The 9,795-nt window shown below is 44.9% G+C and overlaps 1 protein-coding gene across 1 annotated transcript in view; it reads right to left on the bottom strand.

The window, feature by feature from the left end:
- LOC147649098 (olfactory receptor 14J1-like) overlaps window positions 1–9,795 on the bottom strand; it is a 124,017-nt gene that overhangs the window by 100,288 nt on the left and 13,934 nt on the right. The window lies entirely within an intron of this gene.

Here is a 9,795-nt window from a genome sequence, read left to right as displayed (position 1 = left end):
CTGGGGCCACTGATGCTCCAAGGGACTTGCACTTTGCCTTTGGACTCCTGGAGCAGCTTCTTCACCCTTCTCTCAGTGCCTGAGGCTCCTGGGCTCAGCCCCAAATCCAGCGTGGGGCTGGTTCAAGTTATAATCATGTCCTCACTTTCATTAACATGAGTTAATGACAAGCTCCTGGTTTCATTACTCCCTGTTCTGGCCCCAAATTCCTTTTATTTTAGATGCAAACTGACCCTTTTTGGCTTCAAAATCTCCCCTTTCAGACCAAACAGCCTTTTAATTTTCTCCTAAACTCCCAATTTAGGTGTCAGACTCCCCTTTGTTTTAAACCAAACTCTCACTTTAAGATCCAGATTGACACATTTTGTTGCTGAAACCCTCAGTTTTGGGTCAAAATGTCCCATTTGGGAGACAAATTCCCCCTTCTGGGTCCACATTTTTCATCTGGGCACCCAAATTCCCCTTCTTTGGGTGCAAATTTCTGGTTTTTGGACCCAGATTATTCCCCTTTTGGCATCCAAATTTCTCACCCGAGTGCTCAATTTCCCCCTTTTCAGGCCCAAATTCTCCTTTTTGCGTCCAAATGTGAAACTTGAGTGCCCAAAATGTTCTTTTTTGGTCCCAAATTCCCACTTTTGAGCCCAAATTGTCACTTTTGGACCTAATTTCCCTTTTTTTCTGGGCCCGTAATCCCATTTTCATCCCAAATCTCCCCTTCTTGCCCCAAATTTCCCCCCGGCTGCCATTGGCTCACCTGAGTTGACCTTTTAGCATCAGACTTTAATATTTTTTAAAACAAAATCTCCTTTTTGGGTCTAAACTAAGTTTTTGTTGCTCAAACCTCCAGTTTTGGGCCCAACTGTCCATTTTGGGAGGCAAATTCCCACTTCTGGCTCCAGATTTCCCATCTGGGCACACAAATTCCCCTTCCTTGGGACCCAAGTCCCCATTTTTGGCCCCAAATTCTTCTTTTTCAGTCCAAATACCCTACCTGAGTTCCTAAATTCCCCATTTTTAGGCCCAAATTCTCTCTTCCTGGCCCAAATGTTCCCATTTCAGGTACAAACTTTTCACCTGAGGACCCAAATTCCTATTTTTGGGGCCCAAAATTCCGACTTCTGGACAATAACTCCCTTTTATTCTGTCCCCCAATCCCCTTTTTCATCCCAAATCTCCTTTTCTTGCTCCAGATTTCCCCCTGGCTGCCATTGGCTCACCTGGGTTGACATTTTAGCATCAAATTCCCATTGTTTTAATCTAAACTCTCATTTTTACATCTAAACTGCTCCTTTTTGCTGCTCAAACCCCCGGTTTTGGGCCAAACTGTTCCTTTTGGGAGCAGAATTCGCCCTTTTGGGTCCATATTTCCCATCTGGGCACCCAAATTCCTCTTTTTTTGAACCCAAATTTCCATTTCTTAGACCCAGATTCCCTTTTTTGGGTCCAAATTTCCCATCTGAGCACCCCAATTCTGCTTTTTTAGGCCCAGTTTCTCTCTCTGATGTTCCCTCCCTCCGAGAAACCCTGTTAAAAGAGACCCCCAGACCCCAAATCCTTTGTCTTTCGCCCTTTGGATTCCCCTTCACAGAAATAAACTGTGGAATGCAAACCAGGGAGAGAGTCCCCCCCTGATTTCTTTACTCGCTTGCTAAGACTGGAATTCCTGAAGAAAATCAGTGAACCCCACAAACATCTGCTGGCTGGAAACCAGAGTGAAGAGAAACCTCATCCCTGAGCCAGCCGGGCCACTCCGGGAGCTTCCAGTCAACCTTTTTTTGGCCCAAATTCTGCCTTTCAGCGCCGAAACTCCCCCTTCTGGGTCTAAACTTCCCTTTTTTTGGGCACCCCATTCTCCTTTGTTGGTCCAAATTCCTGAGTTCTGAACCCATATTCCGCTTTTTGTGTCCTTGTTTCCCACTAGATCCCAAATTCCCCTGTTTTGGTCCAAACTTCCCATTTGGGCACCCAAATTCCTCTTTTTTAGGCCAAAACTCTCCCTTTTAACACCAGATTTCCCCTTCTGGGTCCAAATTTCCCATCTGGGCACTCAAATACCTATTTTTTCTCATTTTAATTCCAATTTTTGGGTCCAAATTTCTCACCTGAGTGCCCAAATTCCTCCTTTTTGTTCCAGATTACCCCTTTTTGGTCCAAATTACCCCTTTTAGTCCAAATTTCTGATCTGGGGACTCAATTTTTTTGGGCCTTTTTAGGCCTAAATTCTCCCTTTTTGGATACAGACTTCCTTTACTTCTGGCCCCAAATCCCCTTTTTCATCCCAAATCTCCCTTTCTTACCCCAAATTTCCCCCCTGGCTGCTGTTGGATCACCTGGGTTAACCTTTTAGCATCAGACTCCCATTGTTTTAATCCAAACTCTCATTTTTATATCTAAACTACCCCTTTTTGCTGCTCAAACCCCCAGTTTTGGACCAAACTGTTCCTTTTAGGAGCCAGATTTTCCCTTCTTGGTCCACATTTCCTATCTGGGCAACCAAATTCACCATTTTTTGGTTGAAATTTCCATTTTTTAAACCCAGATTCCCTTTTTGGCATCTAAATTTTCCACCTGAGCGCTCCATTTTCCCCTTTTTAGGTTCAAATTCTACATTTTGAGTGCAAATGTCCCACTAAGTGCCCACAATGTTGTTTTTTGTCCCCAAATTCCCACTTCTGAGCCCAAATTCTCACTTTGGACCTAATCTCCCCATTTCTTTGGCCCAAACTCCCCTTTTTCATCCCAAATCTCCCTTTCTTGCCACAGATTTCCCCCCTGGCTGCCATTGGCTCACCTGAGTTGATCTTTAAGCATCAGACTCCCATTGTTTTTTTAATCCAAACTCTCATTTCTGGGTCTAAACCAACACTTTTTGTTTCTCAAACCCCCACTTTTGGGCCAAACTGTCCATTTTGGAACCACATTCCCCTTCTGGGTCCAAATTTCCCATCTGGGCACACAAATTCTCCTTTATTGGGACCCAAGTCCCCATTTTTGGCCCCAAATTCTTCTTTTTGGGTCCAAATACCCTACCTGAGTTCCAAAATTTCTCCTTTTTAGGCCTAAATTCTGCCTTTCAGTCACAAAACTCCCATTTGGAGTCCAAATTTCCCATCTGAGCACCCAAATTCCCCTTTTCTTTGGCATAAATTCTCCTTTCCAGGGCCAGAAGTCCCCATTTTAGGCATAAACGTCCCACCTGAGGACCCAAATTCCTATTTATTGGGCCCAAACTATCCTGGTTTTAGACACAATCTCCCTTTTTTTCTGGCCCCAAATCCCCTTTTTCATCCCAAATCTCCCTTTCTTGCCCCAAATTTCCCCCTGGCTGCCATTGGCTCACCTGAATTGATCTTTTGGCGTCAGACTCCCATTATTTTTTTAATCCAAACTCTCATTTCTGTGTCTAAACTGCCCCATTTTTTGGCTCACATTTCCAGTTTTGGGCCGAACTGTTCCGTTTGGGCCCAAATTCCCTCCTTTTCAAGTCCAAATGTCCCATCTGGGCACCCAATTTCCCCTTTTTTTGGCCCAAGTTCTTCTTTCCTGGATCAAAATTCCCCTTTCTGGGCATAAATTTCCCACATGAGTGCCCAATTTCCCCTTTTTTAGCCCCTAATTCTCCCTTTCTGCACCAAAACTCTCACTTCTGGGTTCATATTTTACATCTGGGTACCCAAACCCCCCTTTTTAAGGCCCAAATTCTCTCTTTCTTAATCCACACTCCATTTTCTGCATCCAAATTTCCCACCTGAGTGCCCAATATCCCAATTTTTGGACCAAATTCTCCTTTTCGGACCTAAACTCCCTTTTATTCTGGGCCCAAATTTCTTTTTTTCATCCCAAATCTCCCCTTTTTGACCCAAATTGCTGCCATTGGCTCACATGAGTTGACCTTTTAGCATCAGACTTTAATATTATTTTAAAACAAATCTCCTTTTTCTATCTAAACTAACACTTTTTGTTGCTCAAAGCCCCAGTTTTGGGCCAAACTCTTCCATTTTGGAACCACATTCCCCCTTCTGGGTCCACATTTCCCATCTGTGCCCCCAAATTCCCCTTTTTTGGGACCAAACTCCCCAGTTTTGGCCCCAAATTCTTCCTCTTTGGGTTCAAATATCCTACCCGAGTTCCCAAATTTCCCCTTTTTAGGTCTAAATTCTCCCTTTCAGCACCAAAACTCCCATTTGGGTCCAAATTTCCCATCTGAGCATCCAAATTCCCCTTTTTAGGCTCCAGATTCCCCTTTTGGCATCCACATTTCCTACCTGAGCACCCCAATTCTGCTTCTTTAGGCACATATTCTGCATTTCAGCACCAAAACTCCCCCTTCTGGGTTCAAACTTCCTTTTTTCTGAGCCCCCTAAATCTCCTTTTTCCAGCCTAAAATTCTGGGGTTTGGACCCATATTCCAATTTTTGTGTCCAAGTTTCCCACTAGATCCCAAATTCCCCTGTTTTGGTCCAAATTTCCCATTTGGGCACCCAAATCTTCCTTTTCAGGCCCAAAATCTTCTTTTTGGACACAAACTCTTTTTTTTCTCTGGGCCAAACTCCCCTTTTTCATCCCAAATCTCCCTTTTTTGCCCCAAAGTTCTCCCCGGCTGCCATTGGCTCACCTGGGTTGACCTTTTAGGCTCAGACTCCCATTATTTTTAAACTAAACTCTCATTTTTATATCTAAACTGCCCCTTTCTGTTGCTCAAACCCCACTTGTGGGACACACTGTTCCTTTTGGAGCCAAATTCCCCCTTTTTTAGGTGCAAATGTCACATCTGGGCACCCAAATTCCTCTTTTTAGGGCCCAAATTATTTATTCCTGGACCCAGATTCCCCTTTCTGGGCTCAAATTTCCCAACTGAGTGCCCAATTTTCCCCTTTTTGGGCCCTAATGCTCCCTTTCAGCACCAAAACCCCCACTTTTGGATCTAAATTTCCCATCTGGGCACCCAAATTCCCCTTTCTCCTGGCCCAAATTCCCCTTTTTGGACCCAAACTCTCTTTTTTTCATGCCAAATGTCTCTTTTTCAGCCCAAATCTCCCCCTTTCACCCCAAATCGCTGCCATTGGCTCACCTGAGTTGTCCTTTTGGCATCAGACTTTAATTTTTTTTGAAAACATAATCTCCTTTTTGGGTCTAAACTGCCCCTTTTTGTTGCTCAAACCCCCAGTTTTGGGCCAGACTGTTCCATTTTGGAACCACATTCCTCATTTGGTCCAAATTTCCCCCCGGTCACCCAAATTCCCCTTTTTTGGGACCCAAGTCCCCAATTTTGGGCCCAAATTCTTCCTTTTTGGACACAAACTCCCTTTCATTCTGGCCCCAAATCCCTTTGTCATCCCAAATCTCCCTTTCTTTCCCCAAATTTTCCCCCTGGCTGCCGTTGGCTCACCTGGGTTGACATTTTAGCATCAGACTCCCATTTGTTTTAATCCAAACTCTCATTTTTACACCTAAACTGCCCCTTTTTGCTGATCAAACCCCCAGTTTTGGCCCAAACTGTTCTTTTTGGGAGCAAAATTTCCAATTTGGGGTCCAAATTTCCTGAATGGGCACCTAAATTCCCCTTATTTTGTGCCAAAATTCTCCTTTCCTGGCCCAAATTCCCCTTTCTGGGCACATTTTTTTTACCTGAATGTCCAATTTCCCCTTATTTTGGCCCTAATTCTCCATTTCTGCACCAAAACTCTCACTTTTGCATTCAAATTTTACATCTGGGCACCCAATTTCCCCTTTTTCTCCTGGCCCAAATTCTCCCTTTCTTAATCCACACTCCATTTTCTGCCTCCGAATTTCCCACCTGTGTGCCCAAATTACCCATTTTTGGCCCAGATTCCCCTTTTTAGACCCAAACTCCCTTTTTTCCTGCCCCAAATTTCTCTTTTTCAGCCCAAATCTCCCTTTTTTGCCCCAAATTGCTGCCATTGGCTCACCTGAGTTGACCTTTTAGTGTGAGACTCCAATTGTTTTTTTAATCCAAACTCTCATTTTTGGGTCTAAACTCCCACATTTTATGGCTCAAACTCCCAGTTTTGGGCCAAACTGTTCCTTTTGGAGCAAATTTCCCCCATTTCTGGGTCCAACTGTCTCATCTGGGCACCCAATTTCTCCCTTTTTGGTCCCAAATTCTCCTTTCCTGGTCCCAAATTCCCCTTTCTGGGCCCAAATTTCACACCTCAGTGACCAATTTCCCCTTTTTAGGCCCAAATTTCTCTTTTTCAGCCCAAATCCCCCCTTTTTGAACCAAATTGCTGCCATTGGCTCACCTGACCTTTTAGCGTCAGACTAAAGGCTTTAAGACTTATTAATGACTTTAATATTATTTTAAAACATAATCTCCTTTTTGGGTCTAAACTGTAAGAGACGCTTCGGGGGTGGGCGGTCTGAGACACGGCAGAGACCTCTCTAGTCGAGTTAGGTGTCAGTAGTTTATTCCAGGGCGTGGGAGAGAGAGATCCCTGCTAGGAGCCAGCAGATAGAGCTCAAAGCAGGCTCGGAGAGAACAATACAAAAGGGGTAAAATACGAATACAGGAGCTCAGGATTTAAGATTTCTAAGAAAGAGAGGAACAGAACAGAAGTGAGAGACCCGGGAAAAAGAGGGGATAAAGAAGAGCAGGAAAGAGAGAACAGCAAGAGTGTAGAAAGTGTGAGGCAAAAAGGCTAAGAGAGCCAAGAGAGAGCCAAGAGAGAGCCAAGAGAGACTAAGCGAGAGCGTAGCAAAAGAGTTCTCTTTTACAATTACTTATATAATCTATACATTGAATATGCTATTCCTTTACTGACCAATCTTTCTAAGTATACTAATACAGTAACATTTGTGTGTGACCTATAGAAATTGCTGATTTTGCATATTTTTAGCTATCTCAGGGGTCCTTCAGACCTTTCCTTATAAGGCTGGGGAGAGGGGTCTCAGCTTGGTTTTATTGGGGGAAAGAATGTGTTCTGGCATACCAGACCAGTTTATTTGAATTATACAAACCGTGCTTTCATTTGTATTTCTTCCTTAGCCTTTCTGGCTAAAGAGTCATATTTATAATTTCTTTCTAATTCTACCTTGCCAACACTAAACTGTCCCTTTTTGTTGCACAAACCCCCAGTTTTGGGCCAAACTGTTCTATTTTGGAACCACATTCCACTTTCTGGATCCATATTTCTCACCTGGGCACACAAATTCACCTTCTTTGGGATCAAAGTCCCCAGTTTTGGCCCCAAATTCTCCTCTTTGTGTCCAAATACCCTACCTGAGTTCCAAAATTTCCCCTTTTTAGGCCCAAATTCTCCCTTTCAGCACCAAAACTCCCATTTGGGTCCAGATTTCCCATCTGAGCACCCAAATTCCCCTTTTTTAGGCTCAAATTTTCCCTTCCTGGGCCAAAAGTCCCCATTTTAGGCATAAACTTCCCACCTGAGGACCCAAATTCCTATTCATTGGGCCCAAATTCTCCCCTTTTGGACACAAACTCCCTTTTATTCTGGCCCCAAATCCCCTTTTTCATCCCAAATATCCCTTTCTTGCTCCAAATCTCCCCCCTGGCTGCCATTGGCTCACCTGGGTTGACCTTTTAGTATCAGACTCCCATTATTTTTTTAATCCAAACTCTCATTTTTACATCTAAACTGCCAGTTTTTGATGCTGAAACCCCAAATTTTGTATCACACGGTTCCTTTGGGAGCCAAATTCCCCATTCTGGGTCCACATTTCCCATCTGGGCGCCCAAACTCACATTTTTTGGTTCCAAGCTTCCCATCTGGGCACCCAAATTCCTATTGTTTGGCCCAAATTCTGATTTTTGGGTCCAAATTTCTCACCTGAGTACTCAAATTCCACTTTTTTAGGCTCTCATTTGCTCACCTGGGTTGACCTTTAAAGTCAGTCTCCCAATTTGTTTGGATTCAAACTCTCATTTTTACTGAGATCTAAACAGCCCCTTTTTCTGTCTCAAACCCCCAATTTTGGGCCAAACTTTTCCTTTTCCAGCCAAATTCTTCTTTTTAGGTCTCAATTTCCCATCTGGGCACCTGTGAAAAATGACATTCACTTTCCTGGTCAATTTTGAAAGGTTTAACAAGAAAGTCAGACGGAGACAAAGACAATAAAGCAAAGGGTGAAAAGGGCTGTGTGCTTGGCCCTCTGCCAAGAGCACCCCTGGTGTTTTGGAAACACCCTTTATATCCCATTTCTATTGCATCACCTGATGCACATTCATAGACTTTATGCATATTCAAACTTTCCCATTAACTACTTTACATTTCCCAGGAACTGTTTAGCATGGCCACTCCTTGGGTCCACCTTTTTACAGCATGCCTGTGTCTTGGCTTGTGGTTTTAATCCTCTTCTTCTCCCCTTTGAATTTGGGCCTTGGCTCCTTCTTTGCACAGCCGCTGAGTGTTGATAGCAGCAGGGTCCCCATCATCTGTTCACTGGAGTTATCCCAACTGAGCAGACAGTTCAAACATCCTCTATCGACTGTTACAGCAAAGCCATTGGAACGTGATACATACAGCATTCATCTGAATCCTTGTGAAAAGCCAATATTATAATATGTATTGATAACAGCTTCTAGGAAATGCACATTCCTGTGATAAAGGATGTATTTTATTCCTGCTCTCTTTGGAGCAGAGGTGATTGCAGCATTCTGTGATTGATATTGAGCCAGGGTCTCTCCTCAGGAGGTCTGGCCTGCTCAGAGAAGCTGTGCCTTGAGGTGTGAGCCAGTGTGGACATCCTTGCTCCACATTCCCCAACCCCATCCTCTGTGTCCTCCCTCACCTGGGACCTGCTTTGCTTGGAGAGCTGCCTGCACTCAGGAAAGAGAGGTTTTTCCCTTTTATTTTGAAGCAATCTGAACCTCCTAAGTTCCATTGTTGCAAACAGACGCACTCCTCAAGTGTGTGCCAGCCCAAGGTGCCACCAAGGAGGTTCCCCTTCCCCAAGGCAGAACCCTGCAAGGAATGTTTGAGACCTTTGCACTCCTTGACTGAGGCCCTGCAGTGTCACAGAGGCCCCTGGGTTCCAGGATGTTCTGCACTGTCCCAGTGGATATTTGGCTCCATGGAGCCCCACGGGGTCACAATGCTCTTTTTGGTTCCCCCAGGCCCTGATCTGTCACAATGGGCTTTTGGTTCCATGAGGTTCCGTCCTCAGCAATGGTCTCTGTAGTTCCAAAGTGTCACAAGGGCCCCTTGGTTCCAGGAGGTTCATTGGTGTCCCCATGGTCCCTTGGCTCCATCAGGCATCCCAATGTCACAAGGGCCCCTTGGTTCCAGCAGGTTCCTGGAGCAGGACTTCCCCTGGGCCACAGAAGGGCTCCTCTGCTCTGTCCAGCAGCTGGGGCCATAACTCAGGGCATCTCCCCCTCACAGCAACTGGGGAGATAACCCAGGCCGCACATCTGTCCTGTCCTGACTTCTCTCTGCTGCCAGGGAGCTGCAGTTCCCAGCTGCCCAGAAACATCTTGCCTTGAGAGCAGCCTGAAGGGAGATGAGCCTTGGATTCTGGACTGACACACACTTCACTTTACAAACTAGAAAAGCTACACAAAACTTGCACAAAGCACAACTCTTCTGCATAGCCCCTGGAAACGGGCAGGACTTCTGTCCCAAGCCTGGATGCATCTTGGTGCTTCCTTTCTGGAAGCTGAGGGAAAGAAAGGGCTCCAGGTGTGCTCCACCATCAATTGGGTGCTGAGTTCCATTGACTCCTAATCTGTGCCAGCTCTTCACGAGCTGTAATATAGGGAACTTGATTGTGCACTGGGTTTGTATCCACTAGCACTTCTTTGGGTTATCCTGTGGA

This window comes from Cyanistes caeruleus, chromosome 28, assembly GCF_971803275.1.
Source record: "Cyanistes caeruleus chromosome 28, bCyaCae1.hap1.1, whole genome shotgun sequence".
In the NCBI taxonomy this organism is placed as follows: Eukaryota; Metazoa; Chordata; class Aves; order Passeriformes; family Paridae; genus Cyanistes; species Cyanistes caeruleus.
The sequence above is the reverse complement of the archived record's forward strand: the minus strand, read 5'-3'. Positions and strand labels throughout refer to the sequence as shown.